A 20147-nucleotide genomic window follows, 5' to 3' on the forward strand; every position below is an offset into this window, starting at 1 on the left:
CAGGCGGGTCTCTGTGAGTTCTATGGTTTGGGAAGGTTAAGGGAGGGGGTGCAGCTTGGACAGAGGAAATACGTCATTGCAGCCAGACTTGGAGAGTTTAAGGCCTTGCCCCAATTCCAGTTTGCTCCTTGCTTTGTGCCTACCATTAAAGATGTGGTCACTCAGCTTCCTGCTCCGGCCACCACACTGTCACCATGCTGTCACGCCTCCCCACCGTGATGGACCCTCCTTTCTCTGCAACAGTAAGCCAAATAAACCTTCTTTCAAGTGCTGCTTCCGGTCATGGTGTTTTATCACAGCAACAGAAAGCATGGTGTCAAGCTGGGTGAGTCAGCCTATTCAGAGCCCAGGAGGGAGGGGCTCAGCAGGTCAAGGTGCAAACTGCTCACACACAGCGCCCCAGTGCAGCTCCCCTTACCCAGGCTTTGAAGCTCACAACGGCCTATAACTTCAGTTCCAGGGATCCAGCACCCTCTTTTGGCCTCTGCGGGCTCCTATACACATGTGCGCGTACCCTCCAACAGACAAATATACACACGCAAAATTTGAAAACAAAGTAAGTTCTAAAAAATAGGAAAGAAAATCAATTTATCTCAAAACACCCAGAGTGTCCTTGACCACAAAAACCCACGGGTAACAACAGTGTACTTACTTTAATGACAACAGGATGCCCTCCAGGTCACCAGCAAGGCCTGGATGTCCTCTCTTTGTTTTTATGCAGCATCATCCAGGAGGGTCCGGCTCCCAGATGTGCATGGGATAGAAAGTAAATAAAGCAGTTAGAATAGTTTTATTTGCAGTTTACATGCTCATCTGTGTAGGAATGTGATAATCAATAAAATATTCGCTACTGCTAATAATGATGCTTAACTGGGTTGAAGTATACATGGTGATACACAGAATCTACTGCGTTCACAGACTAGTGAAGAAGAGCCAGGAACCACCACTAAAAACACCACTTGCTGTAGTATATGATTCGGAATGCTAGGAGCTCAGTCTGAGAGAAAGATGTGTAAGTGCTGTCCTCTAAAAGACTAGCATATTGGGGCTGGAGAGATAGCTCAGAGGTTAAGAGCATTGGCTGCTCTTCCAGAGGTCCCGAGTTCAATTCCCAGCAACCATATGGTGGCTCACAACCATCTGTACTGAGACCTGGTGCCCTCCTCTGGCGTGCGGGCATACATCAAGGCAGAATGTTGTATACATAATAAATAAATAAATCTTAAAAAAAGGACTAGCATATTGCTGAGAGTTAGGAGGACCTGAATACACAGACCTGCCCTGCCTACATGTGTCAACTCAAAACAATCCTGAAATCCCTGCAGCCAAGGACTGACATGATCCCGGTTTCCAGACTTACACTCGGGCTAAGGAAGCAGCAGTGAGGGGCAGCTGTTGAAGTAGAGATGGACAACGGAGCAGACAGTCCGGAAGTAAGCTCGCCATGTACGGCAAAGGAAGGAAGAGTTCCATACGTGGGAAAGCCATGCTTTCTTGAAGTTTGGAGAATGAGCCTAGAATAATTGCTTCTAGAAGTTGTGTTGGCGCCATTGGAGAGCCTTGCACAAAATAAATCAACCTTGATTTATTACTTGCTACATAAAGCACTGAACACGGGGCCATAGACCCAGATGCAAAAATGCAAAAACTTCCAAAAGAAATCCCTGAATAAATCAGGAGAAAAAAATTTTTTTGGCCTCGAGATGAGCAAAGCTTTTCTAGACGTAGCGCCAAAACCGTGGTCCCTAGGAGAAAAACAATGAATTTGATTCTGAAAATGAAAAGCACTGTCTTTGAAAGACTCAACAAAAGGAAGGAGAAACAAAGCACAGAGCCATTTGCAATCAGATTATTAGCTGATGGACTTGTTCTTAGGGTGTATTTCTAAAACTTTCAAAATTCAGTAACAAAAAAAGATAAGCCTACAGCAAATGACACCCAAGAGGAGGTGGCCTATCAGTAAAGTGCCTGCCTCTCAAGCATGAGCACCTGACGTGGAGCCCAGCACAGATGCGGAAGGACGCGTGCTGTGGCGTGCATCTGAAATCTTAGCTACGAGGTAGAGGCTGGAGGCTCCCATGGGATCATTGAATTGGTGAGCTCCGGGGTCAGTGAGAGACCCTGCCTCCAAAACTAAGCTGAGGGCATTTGATGGAGACCCCTGATGTTGACCTATGACCTCTACACACAGGCCTACATGTGTGCATGCACATCACACACATACGCACACACCTACAGGGACACACACACCCAAGAAGGAAAATGTGAAATGTTTTCAGCAAGAAGATGTTTGGGCTTGAGAGATGGCTCAGCCACTAAAGGCTGGACTCACAACCCAAAATATAAGATGATGTTCAGTTGCCGGGCAGTGGTGGTGCATGCCTTTAATCCCAGCACTCAGGAGGCAGAGGTAGGTAGATCTCTTAGTTTGAGGTCAGCTTGCTCTACAAAGCAAGTTCCAGGACAGCCTGGGTTACATAGAGAAAACCTGTATTGAAAAAAAAGAAGAAAAAGAAAGAGATGTTCAATGAGTAGAGGAAAAGACGAAGAGCAGCAACCATCAGGAAGCAAGCTTGTATCACAACTGGCAATCCGGGACTGTCTAGTTAGTGCTGTAACTAAAATCTGCATGACTCACCAAGTGTTGGTGAGGATGTGGACAAAAAGGGACTCTCTTACACCGCTGAGCCAAAACTCAGTCTGTTAGGTTCTGAACATTTTAAACGCACACCTATTTCATAACCCAGACATTCCGAACCTGGGATTTATCAAGAGAGATGAAAGCTTACGTCCATCTAAAACTTAGTACATGATATTCACAATAGCTTGATTTCAATCTGCCTACGATCCACGCAGAGGCAAACGAAGAAATTGTGGTATGCCCCTGAAATGGAATATCATTCAACAGAACAAAGGAATGGCCTACTGGTCTACTCAATAGCTCTTATGAGTCTCAGAGGTGATGCTTTATGCAAAAAGTCAGACACGCGTGCCTCATGCCATATGATTCAAAGTACACACAGCTGTAAAGACTGTGAATAACCCATAGGGTCAGAAATCCTGGCACCGGTCATGAGTATTTGGGACAGCGGATGGGAGGGATAACAGGGCATCAGGAGGGAGCTCGGGGTAAAGACAGGTGCACTGCCTTGACGGTGGTTTCATAGGTATATGTGTGTATCAAAACTTAGTTTGTTGCAAACGTTAAGTGTGTGCCATTTATTGTGAACAAACCAAACCGAAGTAAACCTGTTTGAAGCAAAAAGAAGGCTGAGGGGGTAAGGAAGAGTGCCCCATATAGAAGGACCGACTTGGGCAGAGGCCATTCATCAGGGTTCCACCAGGGAGGCTTGGCTGGAGAACAGGGACATGAAGAAGGAAGGGGAGACTCGGGAATTACTGTCCCTGCTTTCCATTCGTTCTGTGCTTAGTGTCTCTGAGACTCCTGACAGTGCCTAGTGTGGCCGCCTTTATGATCCTGTAACACTCAGCCTCCCCCACCACAGATATTCAAATGAGCCCATGGCAGGAGTTTGAGGCTCTGGATACTGATCAGGGCCTGAAGGAAAGAGAAGGAACCTTCAGGGCTCAGGGAAATGGGCCCCCAGGCCTCCCTGCAGCCCAGAGGAAGGTATGTGTTGGGTCACAAAAGTCAGTGTGTGGGCAGGTTGCTAGCAGACATGGTTCTTTTGAATGAATCATCAGATCCACATCTTAGACTGTCCAGCGGGGCTCCCTGTGACCATTCATAGTCCAAAGGCCATGGGGCTGGGAGGTGGCTCAGTGGAGAAAGTGCATGCCACACAAGCATGAGGACCTGCATCCAGAGCTCTAACACCTACATAAAAAGCTGTAATTCCAGCAAGGAAGTGGTGGTGCACGCCCTTAATCCCAGCACTGGGGAGGCAGAGGCAGGTGGGTCTCGAGTTTGAGGTCAGCCTTGGCTACAGAGTGAGCTGCTGTACAGCCAGGGCTGTTACACTGAGAAACTGTCTAAAAAAAAAAAACACACACACAAACACAAAACAAAATAAAATAAAAAAATCCCACTTCTGGGGAGACAAAAACCAGGCAAATCCCTAGTGCTCCATGGTTGGTCAGTTTTACTGAATTCATTCATGAACTCCAGGTTCAGTCAAAACCTGTCTTACAATGTAAGGCAGAAAGTGATTGAGGAAGGCATGAGATGTCAAATCAAATTCTGGTCTGTATCTGCAAACACACAGGCTTGTGTGCACAAACACACACACACACACACACACACACACACACACACCAAAACAAAAAGCTAAATCCAAGGGCTGGGGATGGAGAGGGAGGTAGAATTTGAGGACAGTTCATTTATTTGGAACAAGAATGGATAGAGAGGTTTGAGGAACACAAACCCAAGAGGCTTGGTCAGCCTGTCATCTGCTTAGCTAGACTTCTGCAAATTGGCTTTTTGGTGAACCCATTTCTGCAGCTCAGTCTGCAAACTGCAAAGCAATTTTCCACTTCTCCTGGGAAAGTGGTCAAAGTGGTGTGGTTTCTGAGAGGAGAGAGAGAGAGAGAGAGAGAGAGAGAGAGAGAGAGAGAGAGAGAGAGAGAGAGAGAGAGAGAGCGCACAGATGTTGCTTACAGCCCAATGCTGAAACTGGAAGATGCTTTTGTAGGGAGCGGTTGGTGAAGGGTGTGGTCCAGACCCTACCACAAGCCTGAGTCCTTGAAGGCAGAGAAGGAAAGAACCACATAGGAGTGTCCTAGAGGCTGAAATTAGAAGTGGTTCTTGGTACGAGCCTTTTGGGAAGACGGAATGACGTGGGCTTGCAAGGTGAGTTTAGATTTGGATTAAGCTGGGAGAAGAAAACTGGCCAATGGTGGTGCATACCTTATAAATACCTTAAATATGGGAGGCAGAGGCAGAAGGATCTCTGTGAGTTTGAGGCCAGCCTGGTCTATAGAGTGAGTTCCAGGGCGTCTAGGGCGGTCACACAGAGAAACCCTGTCTCAAAACAAACAAACAACAAACAAACAAACACCCCAAACAAAACCGAGGAGAAATTTCCAGCACACACTGTGTCATATAACCCTCAGCTGCAAGCAGGACTTACTCTGAAATGACCCTTAATGTCAGCATTAAGATCACCCTACACAGGGTGTGTGCAAGGTGGCTGGTGGAGTGCACATGCTTGCTGGTGCGGATGTTTCCTTTGTGTGTTTGGAGCTTTCCATCATGGGCATATATTAACTGTGTGCTTAAAAAATGCAAACAAATCTAACCACATTTCCTTCTAATGGGAAGAGGAGCCTTTGCTTGGACAGTAGCTTGAAGACAGATGGGGGGGTCTCTTAAAGAGATACAAGCTACAGGGTGTTCAGTCCTCGGTCGTTGGAGGCTCCCCAGGAGCTAGCTCCATGGGCCATGGGCTTTTCTGGATCCAGGCCAGGGGCGGGAAGGATTGGGAGAGTATTGCAAGGTGCCAGGCGCACCTGAGCAGCTAGGCAGGTGCGCCAGCTGCCCGGACTGTGTGGAACTGGCTGTGCCCACCCGTCCCCATCTCGCCTCCCGCCCCTACCTCCCCACCTTCCCGGCTAGCTCAGGTGTGGTGCATCTGTGGCCTGTTGGCAGCTCTCATGCCTGCAGTGCTAGGGAACTGTCAGGTTAAAAGCTGGCTTGCTCGACTTGATCCCACATGTGAGCTGTTTTATTTCCCCTCTCTCCCTTACACAGCTTCGGTGTGCTTTTATAAATATTTCACTAGCCTTGCTAAAGTCTATTTCATCTCTCTCTTAAATTTATTAAATATAAATGCAGCGACAACTCTACCATAAGTCTCTCTTTGCTGTCAAAAACCTCAGGCTCCCGTGGAAGTAAATAGAATTGGCTTTGTTTAGCATGGGTAGCTTGGAATCCTATCTGCTCAATAGGTTCCTCCCAAGCCCTCCCGGCCCCCCCCCCAAGCCTCCCTATGTTTTGTTGGTAGGGGTCTGCTCCATCCCTCCATAGGGTACAGAAACATGGACCCCTTTTGAAGATATCCTGACATAGGATTATTAGATGCTCTTGCCTGAGGTGTGGACTTGGAGTACCCAGGTTCATCCATCCCTCCATAGAGCCTTCCATCAGCAACTATGGCTGCCTTTGTCACCAGACGTGATCAACCCAAACGCGCGTCTGGGCAGAGTTCTGCCCTCACCTCTCTTTTGAAACAGAGGGCCTATTTGTCATAGCAGGTGACGTGGCCACAAAAGACACAGACTCTTATGAAACAACTGAGAGGCCTGCCACCCCATCCTCCCCTGCCACGTATGTAGAGCCAAGTGCACAAGGGGTGAGACAGGAATCCCAGCCCCCCCCCCCCAAAACAATCCACAAGCACCGCCTCCAAGCCCCCTGCCACTTCCTTTGTTTTTTTGTTAATTACAAAATAAACACAACCCTGCTCACTGACTGTGGAAAGAGATGTCTGCCAGCTGGGGACCAGCAGGCACTGGGCAGACTGTCATGCCTTCTGGCATTTGCCCTCTGCCCAACACATGCGATTTCACAGAGGAGCCAGGGAGCGGGGAATGGGGCTAGAAGGACCTAGCTTAGAGAGGGCAAGCAACTGAGGTGCTCACAAGTCTGCTTTATATGCCTCCGAAGCCCATGAGAATGGCTTTCTTTTCCACAAAAGAATGGGTTCTTTTTGGCGTGAAAATGGTCCTCTTGGTAGGTCTTGTTTAACTCTTGTTTTGGCCAAGATATGGGAGCAGAAAGTACTGGGTTTTCCCGTCATTCACCAAAAAAATAAAACTAGAGCACAGGATTTAGGTCTAGACTCAGGCTCCCAGAATCTTCTCCCAAACTTGCAGAGATTCAGTCTGGGGGCTACAAAGGCTCAATGGTAAGTACTGGCTGGTAGTAAATGTTTATGTTAAATGTCTAGAACCAGCTCCCGAATGCACCTAAGAGACATAGGTTGGCGCCCAGATCCCGCAGCCCGGGATCTTCCCGGAGTCTCTGGGTCCATTCTACAGATTCAGTAAGTACACTCACTGTCCCCGAAGACACACTTGAAAGGGAAAGGCAGCACCTGCATGTTCTGGTCGGCTGAAGACAGGGAGACCCCTTCCAGTATTATGTCATGTAGTAAACAACCCAGCTCGCACAGGGTGCGATAGTTCAATAAAACCATTCCGCTTAAAAATGTGACAAAATAGATTTTTACTCTTGAAATGACTACCAATTTTCATTTTACAGATCCCCACCCCCCCCACACACACACCATATTTTAGACTCCTTTAAAAGCGATTTCAAGTTGTTTAACGGCTGGGAGGGGATATGGGGCAAACTGACTCCCTGTGCTTAAGATGCAAGAGTCACAGAGGAGCAAACTTCCATAGCCCCTTCCACACACTGCCGTCCTGGCTCCAAGGTGTAGGCTGGCTTCTTCCCATCATGGGAATATGGGCGGCCAAGAGTTTCCAGAAGGAAGTAACAGGCCAGTGAGGGGTCCCCGCATTAGTCATAGGATGGCTGTCTGGCGTGAGGCTGCAGTTTCCTGTCGCTGCTGGGAGCCAAGATATTTCAGGACCACACTGCTTCCCTCTGACTTGACGAGGGTGGGAAGGAGGTGGGCAGAGAAGACAGAGGCGCCAAGTCTTGGCTCCCACCAGGTGTTTTCGAGGGAAACTCTTCCTCCTGTGTCTGCTGCCCACTGCTGGCAGAATGTGTCTGTCAAAGTGGCATCAGTCTCTAATAGGGTTGTAATTCACCTTCTCCTTGGAGTTAAAAACAGATTCTACCACTTCCTGCGTCGACTCAAGGTCGGGATGCACCACTGCATAAAGCGAGAGCGCCTGAAGCAAAAATGAAATTCCTGGGTTCTTTAGGATTCAGGGGGTTCTGAGAATTTACTATAGTTTGATCATTGAGCATTCGATCCTATCTATGGTTTCCTTTTCCCAGGGCAACTGGGGATTGGGGAAGATAAAAGTGGTAAACAAAGTCAGAGTCTGTCCGTTCGTTTGTCTGTCTGTCTGCTCATTTTTCAGTCTCCCTCAGGCTGAACTTCTTAGCTGATCCCGGGAGTGCTGAATGTTCCCATCTACTCCATTCCACGCGTGCACAGCTGTCTACTCACGCCCTGTGCTCATCTGTGCATAGCACCGTTGCTCTGCAGCTTCTCTGAGAGGTGGGGGTGTCAGTAGGATAGAAACTTGTAGTGGTATTTCATTTGTATTTTAATAGATCAAGCTTGCCTAAGGATCAGAAAAGTAAAACAGCCACACTGGCCAGCCTTACAGACCAGGCAGCGGTGACACACACCTTTGATCCCAGTAGCCACACTAGTTTGCCATAGAAACTGGCAGTAGTGATACATGCCCTTAATCCCAGAACTAGAGAGGATTATAAAACGGGAGGAGACAGCTCTCAGTCTCGGTCTCAAGGTGAGAGCCAGTGGCTGACTGCTTCGTTTTTCTGGTCTTCAGGTTGAACCCCAATATCTGTGTCTGAGTTTTTATTAATCGTTCTTCAGACACTGGTGTCTCCATTTCTCACCGTAGGCTGTGGAGCCGGGAGAAGAGAACCAGCTGTCCCGGCTGCAGGAGGGGTCTCTGGGGCTCGCAGTAGGGAGCCCAGCCTTTTGGGCTGGCTCCTCCCATACCTCACACCGGTTGGCTGGCCTTGACAGTCCACTTCTCTGTGAGGCCTGAAAGAGTCCTGGTCAGTTTTGTCCCCCAGTCTGTGGCTTCTTCTGTGTGCCATGGAACTTTAATGAATCAGGGTACAGGTTCTCAATGACAGGCAAATTTGCCCTCAGGGGACATTGGGAGGTGTCTAGGAACCCTGTTCACTATCCTCCACTGGATATGGGTTCTTGGCATCAACTTTGCCGAGCTTGCTAGATATCCTCTATCCTATAGGAACCCCTGTCCCCCACAAATCCCCAAGTTGGGGTGAAGTTCTGATTTAGGAGATTGAATTTCATGTGACTGGTCATTCCAGCCACAATTTCTCACTGTTGTCTGTGTTCTCAGACCAACACACACACACACACACACACACACACACACACACACAGTTCAGTGCAGACAGAACTCTAGTCAAGCTGCACCTGCCTAAGGGGTCACATTTCACTTGTAAAGAACGTGATAAAGGGGGCAATCTGTAGCAGGTGGGAGTGCTAGTGGCCCAGGAAAGCCTTCTGGGAGGCAAGATCAGCCCCACAAAGGAGGCCAGAGACAGAGGTAGGCCAAGGTAGAGGTCCCTCTGTGCCAAGTGCTCAGCTGATCACTAGAGCCTTGGTGTGTTCATGGTCCTCTGGAGATGTCACATGTTTGGATGAGGAACCCAAGCCTCTTGAGTGGCCCCTTGGCATCACCCACTAGCTGTTGGAGGGGGTGGTCATGTATGAAGTATGCTTCGATGGGGAACAAATCTCTGACATTTATCCCAAAGCAGAGCCCCAGCCTTGTCTTTATTTTCAGTGCAGTCCCTACTGGAACCTGATGTTTCCCCAACGCTGGGCTTGGTGCAGCCCTGACCCAGCCCCTTCCCTCTGCCTCCTTCCCACAAAGGACTTTGAAGCAAATCGCACGGCAAACTTCTCAATGAAAACTAATGGGAACCAGCCCGCATTTTGTTCAGGGACACCCTGCTCGTCTAGCTGACTCTGAGGTCCCTGCTCAGTCACACCTCTGCTTCTCCAGGGGGCTCTGTGTTTTGTGGGTGATTTGCTACCGGGAGCCAGCCCCCACGGTTGGGGCAAGACTGTTGGCAGGCTTCTGAGCGAGTGCTTCCGATGGTAGCGGCTTCATCACGTGGTGGAGAGTGACCCATATTTCCTAACATCATTTCCCTGCTGGAACTCAAATTGAGTTCATGTTATTCTAATGATATCAGTTGACCTTGAGAATTAGACCAAGAAGCCTGGGGTTATTCTTCTAGCTTCCACTGCAGATTCTCGCAATGTGTTGGAAACGCACTCGGCTCCTCATTGCCCTCAGTGGGCAGGGGAAAACAGAAAACAAAGATTCCCGACTTGCTCTTATTTCTAGAAAATGCGTCTGGGTGGTTGCAGACCGTAGGAGACGTCCTCCCTCTCATCAGGTTCTGCTCCTGCCTGGCTCACAGTTGCTGTGTTCTCCGTATCCACACTGCCTGGGCCATGTCTCCCTGACCTCTCCCCAAGCTCCCCACTCGCTTTCTATTCCTGTTGGTGAAGACCAGGTCCCTCAGTCACAGTTCACACCCTGGTCTTTCTGGTCCTCTTAACCCCTGCCATGCATAGCGCAGCGTGCCTGACCACCTGCTTCAGCCTGCACACTGGTTTTGAACCTCCACGACGCCATTTTGTGGTCCTCCTCAGAAACAACCCACTACGGCTCATGTCTTCTCCAAGCAAGGCCGCATCACCCTCCTGGCATCCACTTTTCCCTACACGCCTTGTGCACGTTAGGATACTTTGGATGTTGAGGTCGTAGCTGGGGAGGAGGCAGCTGAGCAAGTTTCCATTGCAGGGAAAAGGGAGTATTTAGAATACAGATGAAGGATAGCAAGGCGCCTTCTATTGTGGGAGCCTGGCGGGACATAGCCGTGTGGGTGGCTTAGGGAAAGAGACCCCGAAGAGGATGTCTGAGACCAGAACGGAGAGATGAAGATCTATGAAAAGCGGAGATTTAGGGATTTATTCCTTAAACTCTGAGGTGGAAAGACTTGGATGTCCTAGGCACCAACCTGAGTGGGCTCTGTGCAGTGTCCTGTGGCTGAAAGGGAACAGAAGCGCCAGCAGGAAAAAGGCTCCATTGTGACTCTGGAGGTCACACTTGCCAGGGCAGATGCAAGGTTTAAGTTCACCTCAGGTGGTTGTGTGACCTTAGCAAGTTGTATGTCTTTTCTGGGTCTCAGTTTCTTTATCTATAGAAGAGGAAGTGTGGGAAGCCAGGAGCTCATGCTGGTGAAGTGTTCATTCATACATTGAATTCATCACAGTTTCTCTTTTCCCAACTCATAACCAGATCCAAACCCAACTACGAACAGTATGCACTGGGTCTTGGGACAGAACAGAACAAAATACAGAGCTCTGATATGCAGCTTGGGGGAGTTGTCTGCCTGTGGCCATATCCGGGACTCCTTGGCTGCTGAGCAGGAGAAGACCCTGTTTGGCGCTCCCCGACCTTCCATAACCAGGGAAGCAAAAAGCATTGAGAGGAGCTCCAGATGCACCCCCCTCCTCCAGGGACACCAGCCCACAAGGGAGAGAGAAGAGAGCATTTTTAGCCAGACTGGTAGCGTGCAAGATAAGCTGGATACAATGGGGCTTGAATCTTTGCCCTTGCTGAGCAGAAATGCAGAATTAAGCATTCAGACCTGGAAACCATGTCCCGGAGGAGTCAGCTCAGCTCCTTTGGAAGATGCACCTCTCCCGGCACAAAAGAAGAACAGGCAGACTTGAGGCTGAAGGAGAGGCTTCCTGTGGCAAAGGAGGGTCCTGGGATTCCAGAGCGGGGGTCAGAGAGGAATGGAGCTGAGAGAGAGATAGGAAGAGAGAGAGAGCAAGAGGACAGAGGAGAGGCGAGGACCCAAGCAGGACAGACACACAGAATCCGAGAACAAAAGACGCCCCCAGACACAGAGAAAAGATTGTGTGGGAGAACAGACACTAAAGACAGGGACAGACCGTGAACCCCAAGGCCAGGGTAGCACATCCCCAGCTGATCCCGTTTCCTCCCATCATGGACTCAAAATGGTTCTTGGAAAAAGTTCTCCCTTTCACTGCTGTATCAGGCACACAATCCAGCCCTTGCATGGACATGGTAATGTGTGTGCATACACACGTACATATACTCTCACACATCCAAAACACTAGCCTACAGCTCACCACACTGACACATACACACGTTCACTCACAACACACACATTCGCAGCTCATACCTAATTCATTCTCACACTGGTAATACACACGTTCACTTCATTTACTCACATACACAATCACACACACACATTCACTCAACTCACACAGACATACTTTTGTTCACACACACACACATTCGCACACACACAGAGTTATGCATATATGCACTAAAAGACACATACACATATTCACAATCACACATTGACATATATACACATTCACTCACACAATACACATTCCTTTACAATTCACACCCAATTCACTCTCACATTGACACACACACACTCATCTCATTTAGTTCACATCCAATTCACTCTCACATTGACACACATACACTCACACACATTCATTCACAGCTCACATCCATTTGCATTCACATTGACACATGCACACTCACAATGACACATTCATACAAACTCCATACACATGCACACACATATATACACTCTCACATATGTTCACTCACCCACACAGTCAACCATATGCACACACATAACACTCACCCACATTCACACGCTCATATATATTTTCTCACACTCACATATACTCTTACACATATTTACAAATACACTTATATGTTCTCTCACACACACTCACACATACATACGTGTTCTCACACATCTTTCTCTCTCTCTCTCTCTCTCTCTCTCTCTCTCTCTCACACACACACACACACACACACACCGTATCCCAAGGAGCCACATGTACCCCTCTTTCCTCTGGAACCTGGCACCTCCTCTTTGGGGTGTCACATCCCCTCTGGTCCATCCTGTCTGCATCTGGAAAGTTTGCTTTGAGTCTGGAAATGTGGCCTTCCTTTGGCGTCTGGACTATCTGTGGGTCTTTGCTGCCCCCTGCCCTCTGGTATACAGCTTTGTCCTTGGTGGCAGTCTGTGGGATGTCCCATTGCCACTGAGGATATTTCTCCCTTGGAATGGCTGTGGCAGATTTGACTGGAGTCCCAGAGCCTGGGCTAGGCAGAGAGACCAGACAGCATTCTCTGAACACTGAAGTCCTGGACCCGGCTCTTCCCCGTCCTTCCAAGGCAGATTTCCCTCCTTGGCCTGACCTCCAGTGGCCTGGTTTATGGTCCCGCCTGTGACCCTGAATGTAAGATGCAGTGTTGGGCTGGCTCAGGGAAAACGGGACAGACAACAGGGATTCTGCCCTCCCCCGCGTGTTCTCATAGCTTTGCAGAAATCCTGCTGTCCTCAGACTTGGCTGTAAGGTCACCATGACACAGGTGCCCCTGCTGGCCTGCTCGGCAGTGCAGCACGCAGGCTCACAAAGCAGCAGGCTCACAAAGCTATTGCCCAGGAGATCTTGCTCTGAGTGCCAAGCCCGGGATCCTCACAGATGCACTGCAGTCTTTTTTGTGTGTGAAAGGTTCTATCCCAGAACACCCGCAGGAGAGCCACCCAGCCTTGGCACCTTCTTCATTCCAGTTGCTGTGCTATGCTGGGGTGGCTCTGTGGTAGAGGCTTGCCTGGCATGTATCAGACCCCGGGTTCCACCCCTAGCACGCACGCATACACACACACACACACACCCTATCAAGTTGTATTCATGACCGTTATCATATTTGGATCCACAAACCACTAAAGGAACAGGAAAAGCTGCTCACTATTGGGAGAATAAGGGGATCGAGGCCTAGAGAGGGTCCCCTTTGGAGTGGAAGCAAAATCCTGATCTTCTGTTCTAATCCCTTAAAAGGACCTTGATTCATGTAACAATTCCTTCTGTGATGCAGATACCTGTTCCTCTGGCTCCCAAATGCCCTCTCCCCCCACAACCTTCTAAAAATCTCTTGATGTTCACACCTAGCTGGGACCGCTGTGGTGGTGATGAGGTGGCTTCTGTGTCAGGACTGAATTTAGCCTTCTTTCCTTTTTGCTATGGTTTCACCATGGTTTGGCCTCTCCAGATCCACTGAAATTGGAGTTTTGGTCAGAATGTTAGCAATGGGAATTGCCACAACACTGAGGGGTGGGACTTGGTGGGGGAGTCTGCCCTTGGGTTGCAGCTTTCCAGATGTGGATCTCTGGCTGCTGCATGCATGCCTACCATTGAGACCCACCACAGTGTGACCAGATGTGAAGGTTCTGTGGGAGCTAAGTGAACGGGGGGAGCCTCACCCATAAACCTTCAAAATCATTCTCAGACATTGCACAGAGAGAAAACGCTGGTCCGCAACCTCTTCTCATTGGCTGCAGGCTCCACCAGGGCAAGGGTGTGTCTGTATTGTTTAACAGGTCTTTCCGGGGCTTTGTACCTGCAGCCCACTGTGCAGCCCCTTTCTCCAGCCCCTCTGCTACACCTGGCTGGTTCCCTGTAGCTACTGATGTCTCACAGTAGCAGGTGGTACCCCTCAGCTCTTACCTGCACCCTGAGCTCATCCAGGTGCCCTGGTTTCCTTTCTGTTGTTCTGGTAAACACCATGAGCAAAAGCAACTTGGAGGGTTTATGTCAGCTTGCACATTAAAGTAAGCACATCACCGTGGGAAGCCAGGGCAAGCGCTTGCACTCTTGAGGCAGGAACCTGGGGCAGGAACTGAAGTAGAAACCATGGAACGCTGCTTACCGGCTTGCTTCTCCCGTCTCTTCCTCAGTCGACAATTCAGGACTACCTGCTCAGGGGTGGTACCTTCCACAGTGGAATCATAAGCAGAAAAAAATCCTTTTCTCCCCCAACTGCTTTTGGTCATGATGTTTGGTGACAATCTGGGGACACTTGGGGAACATCTACCTATTCTAGATCAAGTACGGCAGCAACTCCTGCGTCGGCAGCTCCAGCTCTCAGCGCTTGCCTAAGTCGCTCAACTTCCTCTCTCGAGCACCACGTGGGCGGAGCACCACGTGGGCGGGGCTCTTCCCTGCGCCGGTTGCCGAGACGGAAAGGAGGAACAGAAAACAAAGGAGCCAGGTACCTTCTAGAGCACCTAGAACATTCACAGATGATGAGCAGGGGCTGGTTCTGAAGGGCATACGCCAAATATGGAGGTGGGAGTGGGCGTGGCTCTTCAGCAGTTGAGATAATGTTCCACCAGGCCCCTTTGGGCGCATCACCATCAGGGATGAGGAAGTTCCTCTGAAGACAGTGGTGGGGTCCTTCAGTCATTTAGCTTAATTAACACCCCAAGATCTATGTGGGATTAGGCACAAGGTTGACTCTGGTAAGCTAATGGGTTAGATTCTCTTTCAAGATACTGATGCTCAGCAGCCACCTGCAGTCCTGGGGTGACCAGGGACACCTGCCCAAAGAAGCTCCTTCGGAAGGCCCTGAGCCCTGACGGAAAGTGAGCTGGACATGAGCAGCCCTCACTGTTCCGAGTTCCTATTATGGGAAGCAAAATGTGGTGTGGGGTGATGCGGGAAACATCTCGGGCAGATTTCCTCGGGGGCTACAGAGAGAATTCGATTCTTGCCGTCAAGCAAATTAAAAAAACAAACGAACAATTTCCAACATCAATAGGCAAACAAGACAAAGCAAATAAAAACATCAAGCAAAGGAAAACAAGCAAGATAAAACAAAACCAAACCCCAACAGGCCACTGTGCCTACAGAATGGGAACTGGGAACATGGACATTAAAATGTCCTCAGGGCAGGTGGTCTGGGTTTGGTTTAGCTCCTCTGCATGTTATAAAGTATACATGTGTTGCTAGCTATCTGAGACAGGCTTTGTTTGAGCACAGTAGTTGTACTACGGTGTGGTACACAGGGCAGCACATGCTCCTCCAAAAGATTTCAAACCAAGTGCTCCAGGGGCCAAGAGTTCAGGAGTGGGAGTGGCAGAGGCCAGAGGTGGATTCCCAAGGAGAGAAGGGAAGGGGGAGGAGGCAGCAGGGAGAGGGGCAGAACCGGGGAGGGCGTTTCCTTGTGGGGATATCCCTGTGGTGAGAAGTGGAGGCTGACTTCCTCCTTTCTGTCGCTTACACTTCAAGCTCCTCTTTGCCCGAGTGCCCCTGAATGATGAGCTTCTGGGAGACCAATATGGTTTCCTCTGACAATGACTTTTGAGTGTGAGGCACAGAGTGGGGTTCAGAAAACATCGTGTATGGAGGAAGCAAAACCTACATCATGAAATTGCTGATCTAGCTGGAGCAGTTGGGTTGCACCTTGTACCCACTCAGATCAACCTCTCTGGCTGTTCCTGGCCTAGTCTGGAGGAGAGGGACGCAGGCAGGCTCATACTTGGTCTGACAGGACTGATGGAACACTCTGGGGTCTACTCCAGACTGCTGTCAAGAGGCCACAATGACCAGCGCTTTGGTCTTTGTGGAGTGGGTAAACCGAGCTGAGAAGACCTGGTATCCGCTAGGCAAGTGTGGTGAATGCTTTTGGAAATGGAAAGTGGGAGCTCCCCAGGAAAGCCCTAGCAAGGTGGCCTTAGGTGTGGGGTGTCCTGACCCCTCCAGGGAATTCTCATTGTACATCTGTGACATCATCGCTTCTCATAGGTGAGGAGCCTGGGGTCAGGTTAGTCAGCAGAGGGTGTGATCCGTTCCTGAACTTGGAGCCAGCTCCTTCCTTTACAACTCAGGCTAAAAGGTGGGTGCCCAACTTTCAGAATGATCCAGTGAACCTGATGGAACAAGGTAATTAACCATCCCCACCCCATCTTCCAGTAACACCAATCTTCAACTGTCTACACTATGGGACTACACATGTTATACATCGAAAGATGTGGAGAGCACCCCCCCCCCCAGCAGGCTGCTACTTTCTGTGCCCTCAGCATGAGGGGGGAGCCTACCTGCTGTATTGTTGGCAGGATTAAGGGAGAAAACCCACAATGCAGGCTAGTGATCTGCACTGGCCTATGTGGTAAAAGATACAGCTCCAGGGTACAAAGAAAACATACCAGAAAGGGACAGGGACCTCCTGGGTGCGACCTGTGTGCATGTGTGTGGTCCTGTGTACTCCTGATGCAAGAAGGCTTGGACACATGCTGCTCTAGTCACTGTGAGGACTCTGGGTCACTTGTTCACCTTGGGAACAATGATCTGAAGGCTAGAAGGAGGGGAAGGCCAAGCTGGAGCTCAGGCTGAGCAAGACCCTGACTTGTAGAATACTTGATCCACCTGAGTCACACCGCTTGACGTATGTCTAACAATGCCTGCCTCTTAGCTGCTGTGTGGTAGCAGGGCTTCCAAGCCTGAGGGTCACATGGCAGGGAAATTGAGTCCCAATTCAAGCCCATGTTCTTAGCAATGAATGACCACAACTGGCCACTGAAAGCAGAGATTCTAAGAGAGAGGGGCCTATTGCATAATGTCTCTGCAGAGGGGACAAGCAGGCACAGAGGACAGACTGCCAGCGTCAGCTCTGTTGAGAAGTTCTCCACAGGAAGAAGAGGGGCAAGGAGGAATGCAGCCTGGGAGAAAAGCTGCACACAAGAAAAGTTTGGTGATGGTGTCGTTTCTGCGTCTGCTCTTGGCCAGCCGCACATGTATGGCAGGATAATAACCAGCTTTTGGAGACTGTCATGGGATGCCTGAGACAAGCCGCTCTACTAAAAAGAGTAAGGCATCTATTTTATTTTGCTGCATATTCTAGAAGCTTGGAGTCCCAACAGCAAGCGCAGGGTCTTGCACGGATGCCCTTTGGCTGCATCCCAACACGGCAGGATCACATGTGTCTGTGTGGTTTGTTTCCATCTCCCGTGAGGCTCTGCCCTGTTGGCCTAACAAACTCCAAAGGCTTCATGAATAAACACCATGGAGAGGTTAGGGTTCCAATCTCTTAAGACCTTTACATCGGACTTTGTGAGCCAGGTTTCTTCAGGAATTTGGGGATAGCCATATTCAGATGCTAGCAGGCAGATGTCCACAGATGCTCCCCTTAGCATGGCCTCCCTCAGAGCCTGAAAAGCCCCTCCCATTACAGTGGCAGGAGAGCTTGGGAGTGGTGTGGGACCCCGTCCTTGAGCAGTGCACCCAGGGCGGGGGAGTCATGCGTACTTCAGTTCTTCTGTGATATGTGTTCTAAAGGAAAAATATCTGGAGAGCACGGCTGAGCTTTGTGAGCTGAACGGGGAGGTAGGTGCTTATGGCTAAAGACAAGGCCAGTCAGACCCGCCCGCCTGCCCCCCCACCCCGGTCCCATCCCACAATAGATCCCTGCTCCCTCCAACATCTCACTGTAGGTCCCCTCTGTCAGTGCTCTGCAAGGGTAGCAGAGTGTCCCACAGTCACCATGAAGAGATGAAGGATATGAATATTTTATCTCCTCTCCCTTCTTGTCAAAACCTATAATATTGCTTTTCATAAATCAATTTCACCCGAGCACACTGTTCGGGGTGCAGCATGCCTTTATACATTTAGTCTTTGATTTGGTCTCTGGCCTGCCTTATGAACAGCGGCCTCTCAGAGACCCTTCAGGGTTGGGACATTCTGATGGCGAGTGGGCTGGTGACTTCTCGTCAACTTCATTGCTTTTGCGTGAAAGATAATCACTTCTGCCGGGGCAGCTGAGGGCTGAGTACTAGCTGCTTAATTGCACCCACCTTCCAGACCTCTTCTCGGAGATTGATTCCACATCTTTCTTAGCATAATACACGGCAGGATGTGTAAAAGCGGGAAGCGGCAGCCCTCTTAGCCGAAGCAGCAAAGCCAATTGACGCATTTCTCCTGTTAAATTTACTGGCTTTATTGAAAGGCCTTTGGGGAGTTGCTTGCTCATTAAATACACCAAATACAAAACCTCGCTTAATATAGTATTATCTTGGTAATATGGAAGATTCCCCCGATGTGAGCTCAGAGAGATGGAATTGTCAATGCTTTGGAGGCCTTGCTCGGGGAGGCTCATGAGCAACCCCGAATGGCTATGTTTTCGGGTGTCATGTTCTGCCTCATCTAGTCCAGCTTGTCAGCTATAAATTGACCCCACTGTCCCTGTCATGGTCCCTGTCAAATGTGGCCACAGTATGGCAGCTCACAGAATTGTAGAGGGTGCCATGCCAGATCCCTTCCCTAACTTTGAGGACTGGGCATGTGAAACAGCTTAGAAATGGCCCCTCAGACCCCATCAGTTCTGTGGAGGGTGGCCAGTGGTGGCAGGAGGTAGCTGGGAGCAGGTGGTAGGATTAGGGGAGATGACAGTGGTCATTTCTTTTCTATTCCGCAATGCCTGGGAGGAACTTAGCATTGATGCACACTTGGGGCAGTGTGACCCTGACTGATCTCTGGTGTCCAGGGGACATACATGGTGCAGCTGGAGACAGCACACCTGCCTCAGGGTGGGAGCCCTGGGTCTGTGTCTCAGCTGTTATGAGACACCTGTCAAGACGCTTGTTAGGTTCTGGCTGCCGGTTCATTTCTGAGTAAAATCAGGTTAGTAATGCCTTGCTCTCTGTTGTAAAAAAGATTCTATCCATTTCCTTAAAGAATATGGGTCAGTGAATTGCACAGGAAGCTTTGGGTAATTTTAACAGACCAGAAATAGAAGGGAAAACCTATTGCGGGGGGGGGGGAGGGGGCGGCGAGGAGAAGGTGTGCATCCAGGCAGCGGGAAGGGCATAGGAAGCTGGATGGGCTGCCAACTTCAACGTCAGCTGTAGCATTTCTTCACTGCCAAGCTCCACGCCTTGGCCCACCCACCCCAGCACCTTTCTTTCCTTCCAGTGCCTTTTGGAACCCCATTTTTCATGTTTTTTGGGCAGCTCTGTAGTGGCCATTAGCCTGTGTGTATCCTCCATCTTTCCTGTCTTGGGTCGAATAGAAATCCATCCGCTGCTCTTCTTCCATTCCTGCCCACTTCCCACCTGCACACTGTAGAGCCAAAGAGAGCAAGACACCACTGTTTGTAAATCTGCTTGATTTGGGGCTGTTTGTTATCTTAGCGCAGCGCAGCAAAATACTGACTGATACACACTGGGACCAAAGCCGTTTCAAGAAGAGTTGTGGCAAACTTGTGAAAGGTGGGTCCTGGATGCTCAACATCATTGCCAGAGGGAGCCAGTATGGTGACAGCAACACGGACAAGGGAAGTGAGTGCCAAGGGACAAGTGCTCCAGGTTCCTGTGGAGTTCTCTGGTGAAGAGGGACTAGACCCAGGGAACAGTTGATGAACAAGAAACTGAGGGGATCAGGGTATGGGAGCCGGCTGTACTGTGAGGTTGGCAAGAAAGGTGGGGCTTAGAAGCCCAGGTCCCCAACTCCGCAGTTCTCACCAATCAAGAAGGTATCACCCTTATGATCCCACAGACTCCTTTGGCAGCGGCAGAGCAATGCTTTAGACACAGGAATAAAAGAAAGAGCCTTGCGTGGGAA

This window comes from Arvicola amphibius, chromosome 15 (genome assembly GCF_903992535.2).
Source record: "Arvicola amphibius chromosome 15, mArvAmp1.2, whole genome shotgun sequence".
NCBI lineage: Eukaryota > Metazoa > Chordata > Mammalia > Rodentia > Cricetidae > Arvicola > Arvicola amphibius.